A 22,427-nucleotide genomic window follows, 5' to 3' on the forward strand; every position below is an offset into this window, starting at 1 on the left:
CATACATCTGATAAGTGAACTGCATTGTAAAGAAAATCTCTGCTGTTTTATCTGCTCTTTGAGGATCGACCCTTACTTGCCCTAAGGCTGTGAGGTTATAAGTATTGTTGCATAAGCTCAATCCTCACACGATTTAACTGATAAATAACCAGTAAAAACTACCCCAAAATTGAGCTTATCCACTGGCGCCGTTGCCGGGGAGCACGGTATTACAGTAGTAATTTCTTTTCTGTCTTTTAGTCATTGTTTATTCATTCTCCTAAAGCTGCAGGGCTTAAAAATCCTCAGCTTATTGTCTTTCTAACATTTTTCTGAAGTTCTATGGTAGTGACAAGATCAAAGGCTGGTGAGAGATCTGCAGAGAACGTTGAGCGAGACGCCACTCCAGAATCTACAGTCATAGAATCAGAAAAGCAGCAGGAAACTATGGCAGAAGAAGGACGTCAACAGCATGAGAGAAGGAGAACCATGCTGGATAGGTCGACACCCTCCGGAAGCCTGCGGCAAACGGATGTAAACCTGAACATAGGTGAGGGGATCTTATTCAGGTATGATAATGCTTTGATACACTCTCTACCTGAATTTAATGGATTACCTGCTCAAAATCCTTTAGAATTCCTTGATGATTTCCATATTAGATGCTCTTCCCAAAATGTTCCAGGATTGTCTACAGAGATGCTGAAAATGAAATATTTTCCTCTAACCTTGAAAGATAAAGCATTTTCATTGTATCGTAATTTAGGAATTACCTTCAATTCTTGGGAAGAGATGCATAATTTTTATACAAGAGAAATCCATAATTTTCATCCCCATGAAGGTGAAGCTTTTAGTGAAGCATGGGAGAGATTCAATGACCTGCTGAGGAAATGCCCTCATCATGGAATTGAACACTGTCAATTAGCCCAAATTTTTTATAAATCTCTCTCGGATTTCATGAAGAATAAGGTGAATCTAGCCACTGTGGGACATTTTACACCGCATATGAGGACAAAGTTTTTGACATTTTGGAGAGAGTTGCAGAAACTGATTTGTAGGAAATTGGAGCAAATCAGAATGGGAGGAATCTGCAGCCCAAGAGGCAGGAATGCTGCAAGTCAATACCAAAGAAGTGGAGCTGCAAGCAGGCCTCAAGGAGACCAATCAGAAATTGGAGGAGCTCACCTCCAACTCGAGGAATATTTTTCTAAACAATTCTCCTATTATTAAAGCAAAAATCTGCTCTCTCTATTTCAGCAGGGATCATGAAGATGGTGCTTGCCAAACTATGGAGGAGGAAGTGAGGGCTTTCAACCAATCACAACAACCATGGGCGGTGCAAAAGAAGTCAAATTTCCAAAATGGAGAGAGCTTCCACCAAGGGAATAAGCCTGCAATTCAGCCTCAATTTCAGCAAAGACAGCAGTTTCAGTCTAGACCCCAGCAGCAGTACCAGGTTCCATCTCAAACCCAACCTGATTTTTCTGCACTAACCCCCGTCATTTCAGACATGATAGAGAAGCAAAATCAAAAGTTGCGGGCGGAGATGGAGATGCGGATGCAAGTGATGATGGAATTCCAGACAAAGCAGATGCTAGAGTCACAAGAGCAGATGAGGAAGCTGCTGGAGAGCTTCAGGCCTGGACCTTCTGACCCTCAAGGTACACCAACAGAACCTCACTGCACATCTAGTAGATTTCCTACTAAACCTATGATAAATCCATGCAACCTACACCATGTAAAACATTCTATTCATGATGAGATGAAGGAGGAAGATCCTGAAGTTCTAGCAATCTCAAAATTGAGAAGTGGAAAATAACTTCAGGATCCTTATCAGAATTCTGCAGAGAATTCAAGAAAAGGAAATGAGCAAAGGGGGGAAGAAGAAGAGGATCTTTCCTATGCGAAGGAGCCTCTACCTTCTACGAGTGGGCAAGATGTTGCATACCCTTCTGCTCTTAATAGAAAAAAACCTGTACACGATTATGAAAATAGGTTGTTAGAAAATTTTAAAAAGGCCACCATGGCTGTTACGGTAGAAGACATGCTTAGGTGTGCACCCTCCCTTAAGAAATACCTCAAGGATTCTTGCACCACTAGAAAACCTAGGGAAGTAGTGACTCTCAGAAAATGCTTCTAGCATTTTGAATGCCATCCCTATCAAAATGAGAGATCCCGGTGCCCCTTTTATCACCTGCGAAATAGGAGGAAGAACTTTTTTGAAAGTTTTATTAGATACGGGAGCAAGCATTAGCATAATTCCTACGGCTTTGTACGAAGAATATGGCTTTGGGGAGCTTGAAGAAATCCATATGGACCTACTCTTAGCTGACGGAACTGTTAGGCAACCTGAAGGAAGATTGACGGACGTCATGATCACTATGGAGAATTGTGAAATTCCTGTAGATTTCATAGTGACTGATGTAAAAATTTCAGGGAACATTAGCTTAGCTCCTATCATTTTAGGTAGACCGTTTTTAGTAACGGCAAGGACAATTATGGACTTGGAGAAGGGGACCGTAGAATTTAAGATAGGAAAAGAGAGAGTGCAGATTGATATTTCAAAGATGATGAAGTGTCCCTTAGGGAGCAATGAAGAGTTAAAGTTGTGAGCAGAAGATGAAGAGGAGGAAGAAGTAGTAAAAGAGTATTTATCGCATATAGAAAGTAGAGAGCTAGATGATGAGATCATAGACTCCCCGTTAGTGGAGGTCAGCCTAGAGTTAAAACCTCTACCTTCATCCCTCAAATATGCACACTTTGATGAAAAGAAAACCTTACCTGTGATCATCTCTTCATCACTTACCCGACAACATGAAGATGAATTGCTCAATGTACTTAGAACGCATAAGAGAGCCATAGGTTGGACTTTTGACGATATTAAGGGGATTCCATCTTCGATTTGTGAACACAGGATTTTCTTGGAAGAGGAGTCTAGACCATGTAGAGAGCACCAAAGGAGACTCAATCCCTATATGAGAGAAGTCCTTGAGAAGGAGATCTTGAAGTGGTTAAATGCCGGAATCATATACGCGATCTCCGATAGTAGATGGGTGAGCCCGATGCATATGGTTCCTAAGAAGTCAGGGGTGACTGTAGAGATGAATGAGAAGGGAGAAGAAGTGCAGAAAAGGTTAATCACAGGATGGAGGGTGTGCATCGATTATAGAAAATTAAACAAGGCCACCAAGAAGGATCACTACCCATTGCCCTTCATGGATCAAATACTAGAAAAACTGTCGGGGCAACAATATTTCTGTTTTCTTGATGGATATTCAGGATACAACCAAGTGAAAATTCATCTTGAAGATCAAGAAAAGACGACCTTCACAAGTCCTATAGGGACATATGCCTTTAGGCGTATGCCTTTCGGGTTATGTAATGCACCCGCCACATTTCAGCGATGCATGAATGCACTATTCTCCGATCTAGTAGGAGAGTGCTTAGAAATCTTTATGGATGATTTTTCTGTATTTGGATCTACCTATGAAAACTGCCTCCTAAGCCTCACCAAAGTATTAAAGAGATGCATTGAATCCAACCTCGTACTAAGTTGGGAAAAATCTCATTTCATGGTGCAGGAGGGAGTGGTGCTGGGCATATGGTAAGAAACCGTGGATTGGAAGTGGACAAGGCCAAGATCAAAGTCATCCAGGACCTTCCACCTCCAACCAACCTAAAAACCCTTAGGGGTTTCCTCGGCCATGCGGGTTTCTATAGACATTTTATTTTAGACTTTGCTCTAATTTCCAAACCTCTCACGAATATTTTATCGTCTAAGAATACTGATTTTGAACTAACACTAGAAGCTAAAAATGCATTTTATACGTTAAAAGAAGCTTTGGTGAATGCACCTATCTTGCAAGGGCCCGATTGGACCCTTCTTTTTGAACTAATGTGTGATGCTTCTGATTTTGCTGTAGGAGCAGTGTTAGGTCAAAGAGTTGATAAGAAACCCGTGGTCATCTACTACACCAGCAGGACTTTAGTTGATGCGCAATTGAATTACACCACCACAGAGAAGGACTTGCTGGCGATTATCTTCGCATTAGAAAAGTTTAGATCTTATTTGTTAGGTAGCAAAATTACTATTTTTTCTGATCATGCAGCTATTAGATATTTATTAGCGAAGAAGGAAGCGAAGCCTAGGCTCATTAGATGGGTGCTCTTACTACAAGAATTTGACTTAGAAATTAAGGATAAGAAAGGATGTGAAAATGTAGTTGCAGATCACATATCTAGGATTTCAGGCGCCCAATCTGAACTGATCAATGACGATTTTCCTGATGAGCATGTTCTAACCGCACAAGGAACATCGGTTCCTTGGTTTGCACACATTGTCAACTTTCTTGTTTCAGGAAAAATCCCTACAGGTTGGACATTCCACGAGAGGAAGAAGCTGCTGAAAGATGCAAGGTTTTATTTTTGGGAGGACCCGGAGTTATTTCACCAAGGGCTAGATCAAATTTTGAGGCAGTGCGTACCCTAGAGCGAACAACGAAGCATCTTGGAATTCTGGCATGCAAAACTAGGAGGAGGACACTACTCAGCTAAGGTAACAGCTCATAAAATTGTTGAATCTGGTTTCTTTTGGCCGACTCTATTTCAAGATGCCCAGAAATTTTATAATAACTGTCTAGCTTGCCAAGCCTCCATTAATATGCACAAGAGAGATCGCATGCCTTTACAACCCATCCTAGAAGTAGAAATCTTTGATTTGTGGGGAATTGATTTTATGGGTCCTTTTCCTAACTCCCATGGATACAAATATATTTTGATGGCAGTTGACTATGTGTCCAAATGGGTAGAAGCCATTCCCACAAAGACCAATGATAGTAAAGTAGTGACCAATTTCATAGAGAAGAATATTTTTTATCGTTATGGATGCCCACGCGCCATTATTAGTGACGGAGGTTCTCATTTTACCAATTATAACTTTAGAACTCTCCTTAAGAAGTTTGGTGTCCATCATCGAGTCACTACCCCATATCATCCCCAAGCCAATGGTCAAGTCGAATTGTGCAATAGAGAGGTTAAGAAGATCCTAAGGAAGATAGTGCATCCGGACGGGAAGGATTGGTCTAGGAAACTAGACGAGGCATTATGGGCTTACCGGACAACTTACAAAACACCTCTAGGAATGTCCCCATTTCGACTCATCTTTGGGAAGGCCTGTCACCTACCTTTAGAGTTAGAACACAAGGCACTTTGGGCTATTAGAAAACTCAATTTAGCCTTAGATCAAGCCGGCAAGCAAAGGCTTCTTCAATTGAATGAGTTGGAAGAACTCCGAAATGAGGCTTATGAGAATTCGAAGATTTATAAAGCCAAAATGAAAATGTTTCATGATAAAAGCCTGAGGAGAAAAACCTTCGTGGAGAACCAGAAAGTTTGGCTTTACAACTCTAGATTGAAATTATTCCCTGGAAAATTGAAAACTAGGTGGGATGGCCCCTTCATTGTCCAAAACGTTTTTGATAATGGAGCCGTCACGATTTTAGATCCTCAGTCCCAAAAACAATTTACTGTTAATGGACAAAGACTCAAACCTTATTTACAAGAGGAGGATTTGCAAGGACCTATGAATATCCCTCTAGAAAAACCTCCTAACGATAGTAGCATGATCTAAACAGTAGTTTTGTTTGTTTTCTTATTTTCTATATCTTGTTTTTGTTCTGCTTTTGTTTTCTTCGTTTTGTTTGCGTCGTCATGTGCAGCCTTACTTCTCCACCCTCGCCTACACCACAAGATGGACAACTCAAGTCACCAATCGCAGCTCTCCATTCCTTGGTTTGGTCTCTATTTCTCCTGACTCTACTTTACTTCCTGTCATGTAGAAACATGCCATTTTTATGGAGGGGGGGGGGAGATAGAGTCTCATGCATAACTGCTGTCACCTATCAATTTTTTTTTTGTTGCATGAACCAAACCATGGATATTTGATGATCTTAGGAGATATTCAAGCAATGATAAACACGACAATAGGGCTCTTTTCAAGGGTGATTAGAGTTGAAAGATTGGCCAGTTAGGGGATCCTAGGTGAAATAGGCCTAACTAGGTGCACAAACGATTCATAATATCCACAATCCACAAATCTTATCATTATATTTCTCTCATCTCGCCATCCACCTCGGGTTGAGTTAGCACTTACATGCATGAAACCTTTAGCTTTAGTGGAGAGTAGAGCTAATGTTGGCTCAAAGGCACTATTATTATTGACGTGAGTGAAGCTCCCTGAACCAAGAGGGATATAAAACCTATTCGGGGGAATAAGTTGCCGGTCTACTAAGGACGGCACATGGGTAGTGGATAAGTGCCATCAAAATGCAAAGTAAAAGCTACATCAAGCAATACAAGCATAAAGCTTGCATCTTAGAAATCAAAGTTGACTGTCATCAAATATGACCAACATGCAACAAAAGTAATTGAAAAGAAAAAAAGGTGGAAAAGCTATCTCCCAGGTGTTTGAGCCGATGCTAGTATAGCCATTAGTATTGAGCCAGCATTAGCACCATTCTCTACGCCTTGTTCAGTAGTGCGCTTGGGGTGTTGACTAAACCTTACTCCATATGATATGTACTTACTATATCTACTCCATAAATTATAAGTGCACTCAGTTGCGGTATAGGGCTGAAATAGATCCTCAGGAGTTTCCCTAAATTGGTCAAGATCAATTGATGAAGACACTCCTTGACAAGAGTATGAGTCAAAGTTATCAAAAGCTGAGAATCAACTAACGATCATCATTTATATTCACTTGCCTTTCATTACTAAGGGACTAGTAATAATCTAACTTGGGGGGTGTTTGATAACTCTCAATATGTCATCAAATATTAAGAGTTTCTTGAGCATAAAAGCATCAAGTGTATCCATTTAATCCATATTGGTTATCGGTCATATGCATTATTTTTCCAACGTACTAACCCCACTTGATTCTTTGAATCAAGTGGATTAGAGCTCACGTATTTGATTAATAAGTTCAGATATGGATTAAGCATCCAAAGAGAAATGAAGTTGATCAAGAGTAGCTGGCTAAAATCAAGAAGAAGAAAAGCCCTAATTTCTCCATTAAGCATGTTTAAGAGAAACCTATAAATAGCCTCTTAAGGGCTCATCGTAGGTTGTCCAGAATTTCTCTCCAAAGAGGCCAGGGTTTGGAGAAGAAGGTGTTCTGCAGACCTTCCACGAGCTGATGAGCTTTGCAGTTGGAGAGAAGGAACGAGCTGAAGATTAGCTTGGGATTGAAGACCTCCGCCTCACCGCAAGGACGTGACACGTGGTTGGAGCGATTTCTCAAGCTTCAGTGGTGTGATTCTCTCCATTTCAGACAAGCTAGGTTGGGTTGGAAGATTCCCTCCAGTGATCTTCCAACGTTTCCAACAGAGATTGTTTTTCGTTTTTAATTTGATTTGGAGTTTCAATTGATCGAACCGTTCGTCTACTCATCTTCCCCAAAAATCCATTGCTCTTCTCCACAATCCAGTTTGAAATCCCTCTTTGCAGCCAAGCCGCCTCTGACCAGATCAGCCAGCGACCAAGGCTTCAGCCTAGGTCGCCAGCAGTTCAGGCAACCAGCAGCAGAAGCTGCCAGCAGCCCAACCTACCAGCAACCAAGGCCTCATCCTTGGTAGCCAGCAGGCTAAGCCGCCAGCAGCAAGAGCTGCCAGCAACCAGCGCCGCCAGCGACCAAGGCCTCGGCCTAGGTCGCCGACCGGCCAGGCAGTTGGTTGGGCAACAGGGCTGTGCCTAGCTGCAGCGCGAGCGAGCGTTGCCCGCGCGCAGCAGGGCAACGCTCCGCTGCACCGCGAGCTGCTCGCGCGCGCGGCTGCGCAGCGCGCAGTAGCTGCAGCACGCGGCCAAGCACCGCGCAGTAGCAGCCACGCGCGGCCAGGCCGCACGTAGCTGAACTGCGCAGGCACCAGCTGCGTGCAGGCGCCCCCACGGGCACTCCTACACGCAGTTGAGGCCGCGGGCAGGTTAGCCTGCACCTGGTGTTTGGCATATTGCCAAAGCCGCGGGTGTGCACCTGTAGACAAGGAAATATTCCCTTGTCTACAGGCTTCGAGTCATTAGTCTTGGAGAGGAGTTGCCTGATTTTATTAGAGATTCTCTCAGACTCCTTCTCTAAGGAAATTAATTGGGCATTCTTGAAGATAACTCCTCTAATTTTAATATTGACATACATCTGATAAGTGAACTGCATTGAAAAGAAAATCTCTGCTGTTTTATCTGCTCTTTGAGGATCGACCCTTACTTGCCCTAAGGCTGTGAGGTTATAAGTATTGTTGCATAAGCTCAATCCTCACACGATTTAACTGATAAATAACCAGTAAAAACTACCCCATAATTGAGCTTATCAGGGCATCGAGAATAGGGTCACTGATGCTTTGAGTAGGCGAGTCCAGCTTTTAAATGTCATGAAAATTGAGGTAATTGGCTTTGTTCAGATAAAGGATCTTTATACCGATTGTTTGGATTTTGCGCCAGTCATCTAGTCCTTATGAAAGTACCCTACATGAAAGCCCAAGACTATATTCTAGAAAAGGGATTCCTATTTTATGACTGCCGCCTTTGCATCCGGCAGACTTCTCGTAGAGACTTTCTCGTTTGGGAAGCACATGCTAGAGGCCTAAGTGGTCACTTTGGTAGAGGTAAGATGATCGCCACCATAGAGCATAGATTCTTTTGGCCATCCCTGAAGTGAGACGTAGCAAATATTGTGTCCTAATGTCGTGCATGTGCTCTCGTGAAACAGGTCAATCAAAACACTGGTCTCTATACTCCCCTACCGGTCCCTCAGAAACCTTGTGATGATGTGAGCATCGATTTTGTTCTAGGGCTTGTGAGAACTCTCAAGCGTCATGATTCCATCATGGTTGTCGTAGATCGTTTTTCTAAAATGGCCCATTTCATCCCCTGTTTTAAAACCTGTGATGCTTCTCATGTCGCTCAACTTTATTTCAATGAAATTGTCCGTCTACATGGGCTTCCAAAGAGTATAGTATTGGACAGAGATGTCAGATTCACTAGCTACTTTTGGAAGACCCTTTGGTACCTCTTGAGAACAAAGCTCAAATTTTCTACAGCTTTTAATCCCCAAACTGACGGTCAGACTGAAGTCATTAATAGAAGCCTCGGCAATCTATTACGATCTTTGGTTGGGGACAACCTCAAATCTGGGGATAGTATCATTCCGCGCACTGAGTTTGCCTACAACACATTAGTCAACCGTACCATTGGCATGAACCCTTTTGAAATTGTTCATGGTCATCCACCTCGCAAACCTACCGACCTCATACCCATGTTGCCGCATGCTAGAGTCTTAGACGATGGACATGAGTTTGCAAATCATATTAGATGTCTGCATGAGGACATTCATAATCGCATCATGAGTAGTAACACTTCATACAGAAAGAGCGCAGATTTACACCGTCGTTTTCGCGAGTTTAATGAAGGTGACATGGTGATGGTGAGGGTTAGGCCGGAGAGATTCTCTTCCAAGCAGGCCACCAAGCTTCATGCTCGTAGTGCCGGGCCGTTCCCAATCCTCAAGCGAGTAGGGGAAAATTCCTATGCCATCGATATACCCTCTACATGGGGGCTAAGCACTACCTTCAATTTTCGGATTTGGTCGCATTTAAAGCCCCACCTCCCTCATCTATTGACCAATCCCTACCCATGGACCTCCCGGTAAGCAAATTTGGCTTGTCCACTCCTCCTTCACTACCCTCTGATTGCCAAGAGAACATTGAGGCTATATTAGACGAAGTAATCACCTTCACCAAGGGTCGGACGGTGTGGAAGTTTTTTGTTCGTTGGCATGGCAAACCATCTATGGACGACACATGGATTTAGGAAGAAGGCCTGGCTCACCTGTGACCAAACTTGGTGACCGCGCTGGAGTTTTCTAATAACAACTCGATGGAGTCGAGTTCCTCTGACCCCAGGGGAATCGATGGCGACGATGTCAACACGACTTCAGCAGACACGCCGCCGTCATCAACCGACCAAGTCAACGCACCGACATCAAGCATGTCTCCATCTACGTGCGCCCTGTCAAGCACGTCTCCACCTACACACGCTTAGTCACGCGTCATGACACGTCGTCAACGCCAGATCAAGAACTGCCCTCTGATGTGACATGATATCATGTCGCCCCCCTTTACTTTTATTTTTATCTCTCTCATTTTCTCTTTCCCCCAAGACCTATATATATAGGCCAATGCTGCAAGAAACATTTGGCAAGTTTTATTTCAAGAATTGAGTTTTCTTCTCGGAGGACTTGCCCTAGCTCTCTCCCTATCGGTCGTCATCGCCGCCGTCGACGTCGTCCTGGTCGTCAATTCCCTCTCGATGCCCATTCGTGCACTACAATGCAATGCTTGGCTACCCATGCCTGGGCCGCCCAACTCCAGGCGCCCTAGCGCCAGGCCACCCGCCAGGGCCACCCAACGCTAGGGCCGCCCTAGCACCAGGCCGCTCGCCAGGGCCGCCCGACGCCAGGCGCTCTAGTGCCAGGCCGCCCCGCCCACCGGGGCTGCACAATGCCAGGCGCCCTAGCGCCAGACCGCCCGCTAGGGCCGCCAACGCCTGGTGCCCAAATGCCATACCGCCTCGCCCGCCAAGGCCGCTCAACGCCCGACGCCCAAGCGCCAGGCTGCCTCGCTAGGGCCACCCAACGCCACTCGCCCTAGCGCTAGGGCCGCCCAGCGCCAGGCCGCCTGCCAGGCCTGCCAGCGCAGGCTGCCAAGCCGGTCGCCCGCGCAAGCGCTGCCCGCGCAGGCTGCTAAGCCGACCACCTACGCAAGCGCCGCCTACGCAGGCTGCCATGCCGGCCGCTTGTGTCCGTCCGCATAAGCGCCACACATGCCTTATCGCCCACCCCTGTGTCTACTGTCCATTATCCTCTGGTCTTTCATCGTCCTCGGACTGTTTGCCATCATCCGTGCCGAATGCGGATTGTCTCTTCTCCAACCCATCAGCGATACACCGAGAATTCCCCGCAGCCTCGTCACGCACTCCGGTGCTGGGGTATCCCTGAACTATTTGGTGTCGCGTGTTCTTCGCGCAGTGTTCCGCAATTCCGCGAGAAGTTCTTCCACCGCCGTCGGATTTGTCTTAGATTTTCTGGAATTTTCAACGACTAGTGGATTAGGTCTTTTCTTCAGTTTTCCCGTGAGCGTGAATTCGATAGTATTGATTTTGGTGCTTAGCATCATCGCAGTGGTTGAAGACAGTACTCCTACCCTCTACGAGGAAAGGGGCTACACCACTACTATTTCATTGGATTTAAGCCTTCGAAATCAACCGTGAAATTTGTGGTCTGTTTTATCCATTCCGTCCCTAAACCAATCCCAACTTTAGCATCCCATTATTCATTTCCCACTCTCCTCAGTCGTCTTACACCCCTCATCACCCGTTGTCCTGCATCAGAATAGGTACACTGGACGCACGAAGATTGGTGCGCTACACGTGCGATCACGAGTCAACGCAGCCATGAGTCTGACTACTTTGGCGTGTGCATGCTGCGTGACGGGAGATAGTCTCTCTCTGGTGGTGTGAGGCTGAACAAGCATCACACTGGTCGCCGTAAACTCCTGCATACTTGCTATGCCAGCCGTCCTTCGGCGACGAGAGACTACATCATCCCTCCATCTCTCTTGCGTTGTCTCAGCCCGTACCCATTACATGTTGCCTAGACGTTCCTCTACTTTGCTGTCAATGGCAACTCTCAAGCTGTAGATCGCCCCGTCGGCAGTTCACAGCTCCTGAACAACCGCCTCAAGTTGCTGTTTCACCGCATCGAACGTGCAACGTTTTGTGCCGCGTGTGTGTTCCTACCCTGCCACGGGCGCCGCCCCACACCGTCAAGTTGCATACATCACATTCTGCGTCTGCGTCATATCCGCGCGTGAAGTTGCCCTTGCTGAACGCCTGCCACCTGCTCGGTCATGAGCCTTGTGAACTGTAATGCCAGCTACCGCTACGGTCCTTCCATCCTCCTCGCCTTCACTCTCCATATATTGCTCTTGCGCGAAGATGACACCGCCGCCAGTCAAGCCTTGCCACCCTCAACGGCACGCACTTATCCACCTTCCCGCACCGGCCCGTGGTCGACGAAGATGCTGACGACAAACGCCACCACTAATGAGGTATGCCATCCCTTGTTTGTCAGTTACATTACGTCTTCTAGTATATTTTTCGGCTGTACTCCACCGCACTCGGGTTAGATTAGGTGAGAGAATTTATGCAGAAAATTACGAATTGAGTGAATTCTTTGGTACGAGTCGAGCTTGTCTGTTACGTGTGAGAGTCAACAAAATTAATTCTGTTAGACGCCGTAGTCACCATCGTTGCTTCGACGAGGGTTAGAAGGTCACCGCCACCATCATCAACAGTCCACTCAGATCTTAGAGCTCGCCAAACTCCCCACGAGTCGGGTCCTGCACATACTAATGCCAGACATCGTCGAGGGTGTTGTTTGATGAGGAATTCACTAAAGTAAATGTAACTACGTGGATGCGTAGATCCTAGGTGGAATGTACGTGTAGGGCCGACGAGTGGGAATTCATCGAGCTCCAAGCTCCGAGGCGATAGCTGATGACGATGACATTGACCTTCAAACCCTCGTTAGAGCAACGATGGCAACTACAGTGCCAAATGGAACACGTCCGTAGGAGCTCGCACGTAACGGGCGGGCACAGCCCGTACCTAGAAAGACACTCAACAAGTAGTTTTCTCGATAAACTTCTCTCACGTAAACTAATCCAAGTCCAGTGGAGTGCAGTTAACGATGTACTGAAAGACGTAATATAACCGGCGAGCAAGGGGAACGCCGTACCTCGTCGGTGGTGGCGTTCCTCAATGACATATTCGTTGATGCACAGAGTGATGTGGGCAGGTGCCATGGTAACGTGCCAGAGGTAAGGCTGGCGTTGCTCAGCAAGGCAGAGATGGTGCGATGCTGGAACAGTAGTGGAGAGCGGGGATGAAGACGAGGCCAGGAAGAGGGAATGGAGAGACGGCGACGCGTGGGCGCAACAACAAAATTCAGTGGGGCAACGCGCAAATGACGAGCACCGAGGAGGTGGCGAGCATGCACAGGGTGGAGCCAGTTCTAGCCAGCGGGCAGGGCACCAGGCAGTGCAAAGGATCCTCTGATTACTCAACACAGGATATCAGCAACGGTTTAGACCGAGCGTCGTGTGGTAGCAGAACGCGAAACCACCAATCGGATTGGTTGGACTCTTGATTACGTGCCACGCTCAAAGAATGTAGACGAACATCCTCATTGAATTGGAGAATAGCCGGAGGATCACAACGCAGTTCACCGCAAGACAATGTTGGGCGGTTGAAGATCGACTGGACCTCCTAGCGGCAATGAACAACGAATGGTTGAACTAAGATGCAATCTCCAAGTATCAACAGCGCTGGGAGGGAAATTTGTGATGCAGATTTGGCACAGTTCTGGGATGGACGGTCGAGCAGAGGGCGATGTTGTGAGACTGGCGATGGCAGTGAGAATGCACACGTGACAAGTCTGGGTGCAGTAGAGTCACGAGGGTCACGCGTACCAGGGGTTACCGCGACGGTAGTCATGAGAACACACCCTTCTCGGAGTTTAACCGAGTATCGATGGGGGCACGTATGACACACGGGCGGTATCGCAAGGATTCTAGAAGAGTTTGACTGAGAACCACAAAGTCGTCGTGGAGTAGTGCTTCCCGTAGCGTCCCAAGCCCACGCCATTGTCTATGAATGTGGGCGCGTTGACCACCGCAGAGAATGCTGTGCGATATCACGAAGGGGAATTACACCGGTCGTGCACGGGGGCGGTTCTCGTTCGATGGGGCCGTGCAAACAGATTCACGACGTCCAAAAAGAGTATGAGAGTGGATCCACTGGGCCATGGACGATGAGAAGGATGGGGAAAATATTCCTTCTCCTACGTCTTCCCTGTTGGGTTCTAGGGGCCTTGACTTGGATGAATAAATCTAAAACGATGCGCAGCGGAAATCTTTTGCGAATCGAACGGCATCAACCCAAACATTGAAACAATGTACCTCTGCACAAATCTCATTCGTGATTTCTTCGATCCCAGAGCGAGACGAGTCAAGCTACTCAAGTGTGTAGCCTCTAGACGTATCCACGCGGTCCTCGGCGCGTCAGATCTTCTCCTTCTCGTTGACAAGCCCCGTTCTTTCTCCGTCGGCGTCGTTACGTCGTCCCGATCACATCAGGGATGGAGAGGGGGTGTGGGGCGAGTGGAGAAGAAGGGGAAAGGCCCCTAAACAATTCTGGCCTGGGTGAATTTCGTTCAGGGCCTTCCCCTATTTATACTAAGTGGGTATTTTTCATAAAAATCCACAAAACTTAAGTATATCTTCCAACGTCCAAAAGACCATTTGCGTGTGACCCTCTAGGCCCATGTATTAGTCTAGTTAATGACTCCAACGGCCCAATAACCTTTATTGGCCTTCCAAATTAATTAACTATATCATCATATAGATTAATTAACGTCGGATCGATTTAACCCAATCGATAGGTCGAGACTCCAACACGTGGGGTGCCAAGCTACACCTCGTGTCCTAGAAAGTACAAAAGAGTGTGTATCGACTCACTCATGGAACCTGTTCATCATCACTTAAAGTGTATGCATAATCCCTCATCCACTTGACTCTCCTTGGACGACTTAGGATATGGTCAACTGTCAAACCCTAATCGGTCATCCGAGTTAGTACTGATGCATTCAAAGATCATCTGAGAACTCTTCTCCGATATTTCACTACCTTGGCCAAGGACTTCATTGCATCGTCTTCCTTGAGCTGTCACCTCTTATACCGAGGGTGGACGATCCCATCTTGACCACTCTATCGCCTTCGTGTACTTCTTGATGCACCCGAACTAAGATCGTTTAGAATCCCATGATTAGAGACTCGTTGGCCATAGCCAAAGTACAACCGTCCGTCCACAAGACGTCTTTGGTGTCTCAGGTCTAAGGACCACTTACACAACCGCGACGTGAATCAACCTGATTGACAGTTCGGTATAATACCATTCAGGGATTCGTACAGATCAATTCAGTGAACTCTTTCCACTAAAGAGCACCCACTATCTATCCTCAGTGTCACCACACTAATGGCTACGGGACCGGCCATACTCATCATATGAGTGAGGCTAGATAGTGCTATTCTATCCGGATACTTTGATGTCCTTCTCGCGTATCCTTTGAATAGGAATGTTTAGAACACATGCTTAAAGACTAGTGATCTCCGTATTACGATCTCATCATAATTCACTAAGTCCGATCATGTATTCATGGACTTCATTATGAGCATCACACGTGCACTATAATGAATATGTTCTATTAATGAATATGGAACGAGATGCGGAATGTGTAATTGGCTTGCCGATCACATATATTTCCATCATTCCCTTCTTCTCTTTCTCCTTCTTCTTCCTCCTCTTTCTCTCCAGGGGTGAGATCTGAAACAGTGTGTTACTGCAAAAGAGAATTCCAGATCTGAAGAGAGAACGTGGGTCTAACAAGGGGAGTCTAATAAGGGACCCCCCTTTTAAAACACAACTAAATGACATAGGAAATGAAATGATGTGAAAGACGAAAATGATGACAAAAACCAATACGCACGAAGACGAAAACATAACGATGCGCCTGCGGACGTGCTCTACCCAGGGAATTCAAAGTCGGGTGTCTTCACGGATGCTTTGGCATGCCAGTCAGACTTGTCTCAGCCCGGTGGCAATGCTCATGATGGCGATGACGGCTCTGCTGATGACGCGTTGGCGGCGTCTTGATGCTCTCCATCACATACAGCCATATAGGATTCACGCCATCACGTAGTTACATCTCCTAGTGAATTACCCGTGGGACGAAGCCATCGACAACGTCCAACATCATGCCTGAGCCTTTTCATGTCTCCAATGCTAAGGGATTTGAACCCAACAAGAGAAAAATGCACGGAAGAATGAATAAAAATCATGAGAATTCTTTTCTTATAATCACACAACCTCTATAAGGCTTCTGACCTTCTCGGCAGCCACTGCTACGGTGAAATACAAATATACGAGAATAGAGAAACAAGGCTACTCGACATAGGCTGTAATTTTATGTCTAAATCACCTTTTATTTTCTCTATACTTCATAGAGAGCCCTAGGACCTCTATACATAATACTTCTAAGCCTAGGAATCTTCGTTAGTACTCCCTCCAGGTCTCTACAGGCTAACTAACTAAGTGGACAGTTGTTATCTTCATTTTTTGGCGGGTACCCTCTTGTTCTCCTTTTTGGACCCCTCGATTAAGTTTTTTATCCAACATGGAGATCGAATAATAACCTCACGCATGGAAATGTTTTGGGAGATCCTACGTCAGAGGTCTAAAATTAGTTGATTTCATGTGAATTAAATCTTTCATTTGTATTTAGACTTATGCAATAAGATTTTGTGAATTTTGCTAAAACACTCAACATAGTATCGTAGGTAAGGTGTGGGTCCTTAGGAAATAATATTTGGAAATCTGGAATGCAACTTAGGCTGTAAAAGTTAGAGAGATTTAGAATGAATATATAGTAAATTAGAAAAGTAATTCAGAGAAGTTTAAGTAAGATGATGATCTTCAGTTGACCTAAATCTTTTTCTAGAGCTCTAGAAAACCCTGTGGTGCGGAACAAGGAAGAAAGGGTACTCCTAGTCCTGATATTTTCACAAAAATTAAGGTAGTCGAAGCGCTTTTCCTTCTTATTGGGGACTTTAGTTCTTTTTTACGTCAATATTTTTTTCGACAGAAATGGGATTGAAGAGTCTACAAGGAATGCAGAATTTAATTTACAAAAATAAATGGTTTGGCAAAAATATGTTACTGGCATAAAGAATTGATTTCACACATAGGATATGATATTCAACAAAAATGTACTCGATATTTATATATGATTTAAAATCAAATGAGCACAAAACGAACCATAACTTGAGAGACAGAAAATTAAAAATAAGATGAGGAAAATAATAAAAAGGAAAATGAGTGGGATGAAAGTTCCGGAATGACGGAAAAACTTGAGATTTGACATCTTGTGAATAAATGGAAGAAATAAGGCACATAGTTAACAAAATGATTGTGGGTTATAGCAAAGAAGAAAGAGTTGGAACGGTAGATTGTGGATGGACGAAGATTATACAAAGTGGCAATGAGCTCATTTCTTTAGTGAAAATATTTATTAACCATTTCAAGTGGTTAATATAGAGCATGGTGATGGGTTAGGAGCCAATCTAAAGCAAAGAAGACTCAATAACTACAGATGGTGTGTTCAGTGAAAGAGGGACAAATATGATACAAATATGAGTCAAATGTGACGACAGGAAAAAATAGAATGTTAGAATGCGCAAAAGTATAGGACCAAAAAAGAGTGAAATGAGATGACAGGAGACAAGAGAATATACAAAACCTAAAAAATAGAGAATGTCTTTATCATCTTTTGAAAGTTGAAACATTCTCATGTCTTGAGAAGATTGTAATAAATATGGGCCTATTGCTGTAATGGAAACATGCCAACTATTTTTATTCATTTTAGTGTGATCTCTTCCAGCCTAGAAATATTCTCAAGTGAATGACACACAGGATTATGCATTCCACTCAAGCTATGTATTTTTAAATAGAAAAGTGAAATTCAAAATAAACAAGATTAATATTTCTAAATAAAAATAAAAATTGATTTCTAATAGCTTTGTGCCATTTCGGCTAACCCTTGTTGGAGGTGAAGCTCAAACGTCATATTTACAATTCGTATGCTCCATGAGGGGGAGGAAATAAATATCAATATACCCTCCTTAGATATGAGTCGGGCAAATAAACTGTATCTTATTTTCCACGCCACTGCTATATTTGTCTCAAACTGCACTTATCTGACACTTACAAGAGATATGCTCCTTTGGAGGAGAATTCTCTCATGTTTTCGTTCCATCCAATCACTGACTTCCCTTTTTTGAATGTGTATACAATTAGAAGCATGTAAAATAATGGAGACACCAACTATTGGATTTGCATATAATGATTGGATCAAGTATAAAACCTGTGTTTCATTTTAAGAAGTTCTTGTCGATGTGGGTTTGGTGCGAGACACCATGAGAAAACATCCAAAATAAGGAAAAAGGGCACGATTCATCTAAATAACTAATTTTAATAAGCTGAACAATAATTTAACATGAATAAATAAACCAGACAGCTGATGCCCTCGCCAACCATGCGGTACACGCTCGCACCCACTCCACTCTTTTCTATTCTTGGCAGGAGCTTCCGCCCATGGCCCGGGGATGTCATCGGCTCGATCGTCTTGGCTTGCCCTCCCTCCGCACACGCCGCCTCCTCGCGACGCTAGGCCCACGGGATTGGAGGATCGCCTGGAGTACTAGAGTACGAGGCGTGGACCGCGCCCGCCTTGACTAGAGCGTCACTCCGCCCACTCCGAGCACACATGACGACGACGACGAAGAACCACCCCGACTAGAGTGCCACCAAGCGCTACAATGACCTCGTGGAACCGCTCCGAAGAAACGACGACGAACACACTTCCTCGAGCGTCCGCGAGGTATCACTCATGTATCTTTTCTTTTCCCTAACTATGGGCGTGGACGAGTGGGATCCGAGTGTAATTGGGATATATATACTCGTCCACGCCCACAAACTTTGAAAAACACTACACTTTATAAATAAAAACCCCCTGAGTGGCATCCAGGGCACGGCTGGATCGGACTACGGGCACAACCCTAGGGTTGGACGTACCTGGCACCGTGATTTTTGCCAAAAATAAATAAATAAAATAAAATAAAATAAAATAAATAAATAACATGAATAAATTTAAATAATCTAAACATATCTCTAATGGCATAAAATGAACATGATATTAACACATGAATTTTTTGTGTCATCAGATGTTAAGATCTCCATTTTTTGTGTTATAGGTTATTGAATGCTTAAGACTTGAAAAATGACTATGGCTACCCCAAATAAGAATTATGTCTAACGAGGCAAGACACACATGCAAGCTGTGTTTAACAAAAGGTTTATATTTTTGCAGATGTTAATTTAAGCTGATTATCACTTGGTCCAAAGTTCACTAATGCTTGAATCATTCAATTTTAACAATTTAAAATCCATTCAAGTGAATACATTTTTCATTCGGGGATTGACAATTGTTTCCTTGATCACGTACGAGAGCCATAATTCTTTAAAAACATTTATGATTTCAAGGGCAATTGGAGTTTTAAATAAGGGATGTGTTTTCCTTCCTTTAATTCATGAGGAATTTCTCGGAGGTCTCATCTTGACTTCATAAATCAGCAAGTTATCATTAGCTTGATGCCTAAATTTTTGGAGTTAATGCTATTGGAAAAGGAACTTCTTCCCAGATGCATTTGATGATAGGTTTTATTTTTAATATCGTCGGATGCCAAATGTTAAATTTATACTCATAGATGGAAAGATTTGCCAAAGAAAAACACACAACAAAACATTACCAAGGGTGTCTTAAAAGGTAATTCTACAAGCCAATTATGCATCAGATAATTATCTGGACTGCTCTTTCCCATCAGCGATTATGATCCTCTTCAATGTATACACAATATGGTATTAGCATTTTCTGCTATGACTTCAATTTAAGGGAGGAGAGGGGTTGTGATTCTATGTTGCATTCTAAATATTCCCTCCACCCTCAAGTTTTATTCATGCATATATCGAATAGGCCCACCATGGGGGATAAGCCGCCTTTGTAGCCCCACTACATAGGCTTGGCATCATGTTCTTTGGCCTCGATTTAATTCTGAAATTCCCTTTTCATGATTATGTAATTTTATAATCCCTCACTATTCGCGAAACTCTTTAATAAATTAGGTTATTGATAACCATCAAACACTGTTTTGTTGTTCAGTCGGTACTGATGTGTAATGAGGATCGTTGGAGAATATCTTCTATAATATCTCCATTGCACTCTTTGAACTTCTTGCTATTTATGACAGAGGAAAAGTTTAAATTTCATTATTGACACATACACATGAGTCATAAGTTAACCATATATGCATAAGATGTCCTTGTTGTCTTTGGTCCTAGAATAACTTATAGAACGGTGAAAAAATAAACATTACTGAATTTTAGGTTTAATACCATTCTGGAATTCATTCCTATCAACTCAATGAAGTCTTTCCATAAAGAGCACCCTTCATATCTCCTTAGGGTATCCATACTAGTGTCAACATGATCATCCATATTTAACAATGATGGAAATATATGTGACAGGTAAACCAATTGCACATTCTGCATATTTTTCCATGTTCATTAATATAACATATTCATTATAGTGCACGTGTGATGTTTATATTAAGTGCATGAATACATGCTCAAACATTGTGAGTTATGATGTGATCGTAATATGGAGATCGCTAGTCTTTAAGCATGCATTCTAAACATTCCTATTCAAAGGATACTCAAGAAAGACAACGAAGTATCCAGATAGAATAACATTATCTAAACTCACCGGTATAATGATTATGGATGCTCTCGTAGCCATTAGTATAAATACACTAATGATAGATAGTGAGTTCCATTTAGTGGAAAGAGTTCATTGAATGGATCTGTACGAATCCCTGAATGGTATTATACCAAGCTGTCAATCAGGACGATTCACGAAGATATGTGAGTGGTGCTTAGATCTGAGACACCAAAAACATCTTATGGATGGAAAGTTGTACTTTGACTATGACCTATAAATCCGTGATAATGGGATTCGAAACAGCCTTAGTTCGGTTGCATCAAGAGGTTCTTGGAGATGATTGAACAGTCTAGATGGGAGATTCCACCCTCAATATAAGAGGATACAACCCAAAGAAGACAGTGCGATGAAGTCCTCGTGCTCTAGAACTTATAAAGGAGTGTGTATTGACTCACTCATGGAGCATGTTCATCATCAGTTACTGTGTATGTATAGTACCTCATCCAGTTGATGCTCCAAGGGTGATTTGGGGTATGGTCAGTTATCAAACCCTAATCGATTATCTGAGTTAGTGTTGATGTATTTTAAAATCATCAAAAACTTCTTCTTTGATGACATTAATTAATCTATATGATGAAATAATTAATTATTTTAGAATGTCAATAAAGCTTATTGGGCCAACTAAGTCATTAACTAGACAGACACATGGGTGTTGCGGGTCACACGCAAATGGTCTTTCGGACATCGACTAGAAGATATATTTACGTTTTGTGTAGTTTTTATTAAAAGTACCTACTTATTATAAACAGGGGAAACCATCGAATGAAATTCACATAGGCCATAATTGTTCAATTGGCCTTATTCTTCTTTTTCCTTGTCCCCACAGATCCACACAATTCCTAATGTGAGAACGATGATGCCAAAATGATGATAGAGATTGAATGATGCTCATCAAGGCAAAGGAGGATATTTTACATGCCATGGACCTTTTGGATATGTTCAGAGCTGCACACATGAACCACTCCACATAACGCACTTGGGGATCAAAGCGAACATGGATGTGATCTGTGCCAAGGTTATTCTTTTCATGTTTTCATGATGTTGTTATGATTCCATCTAAGACTTCCACTATGAGTCATTTTGAGTTCTTCATCTATATCCAGGCCTCCAGAATCCAACATTACATAGGTTTAGGGAGTCTCACTCTTTCTCTATAATTTGATTTCCTTATCCACAATCCTGCAAAGGAGTATTTAGACTTCATATTTAACAAAAAGGTGTCACTATATTATAATATCATCATAATTTACTAAGTTTATTCATAAATCACTAGAAATAATAATTAAAATTTTATTTCAATAAATTGAAATATGACATGAAACTATGATTCGCTTGATGTTCACATACCATGCTTTTATTTAAGTTCATTTAATGAAATATTTCTTCGTTATTATTCATGTGTGATGTATATAATGAAGTCCATGAATACATGCAATAGCCTAGTCAAATTTATTATGATGAGATCATAATGAAGTGATCGCTAGTCTTTTAACATGTATTCTCAATATTCCTATTCAAACAAAAGTGTAAAGGGACATAGAATTATCCACATAAACATCACTATCTCACCCTACTCATATTTTAAGTGTGGTTGATCTTGGGGTGTTAGTGTGCATACACTAAGGATAGATGGTGAGGGCTCTTATGATAAAGAGTTCACTTAATTCATGTCACAATTTTGTAAGTGATACAATGACCTGAGACAACAAGGACATCTTTTGAATGATGATGTTTTGACTATGGCATACGAGTCTCTTACCATTAAGGACATTGCATGTTTCATTGGGGGTGAATTACATAATTTCTAGATTTGTAAAAAAATTTAACATGATTTTTAAATTTTGAGTAGGGTATTGTATGTCATATGAAGTCTATAACTAAGCAAAACCCCAATCTA

General features: G+C 43.1%; 1 non-coding gene across 1 annotated transcript; it reads right to left on the bottom strand.

The window, feature by feature from the left end:
• Positions 1 to 775: 775 nt before the first annotated feature.
• On the bottom strand, positions 776 to 884 carry LOC144715375 (small nucleolar RNA R71). The gene has a single exon (XR_013584605.1). It is a non-coding gene; the product is annotated as a small nucleolar RNA R71 (small nucleolar RNA).
• Positions 885 to 22,427: the final 21,543 nt, after the last annotated feature.

Source organism: Wolffia australiana, chromosome 18, assembly GCF_029677425.1.
Source record: "Wolffia australiana isolate 7733 chromosome 18, ASM2967742v1".
NCBI lineage: Eukaryota > Viridiplantae > Streptophyta > Magnoliopsida > Alismatales > Araceae > Wolffia > Wolffia australiana.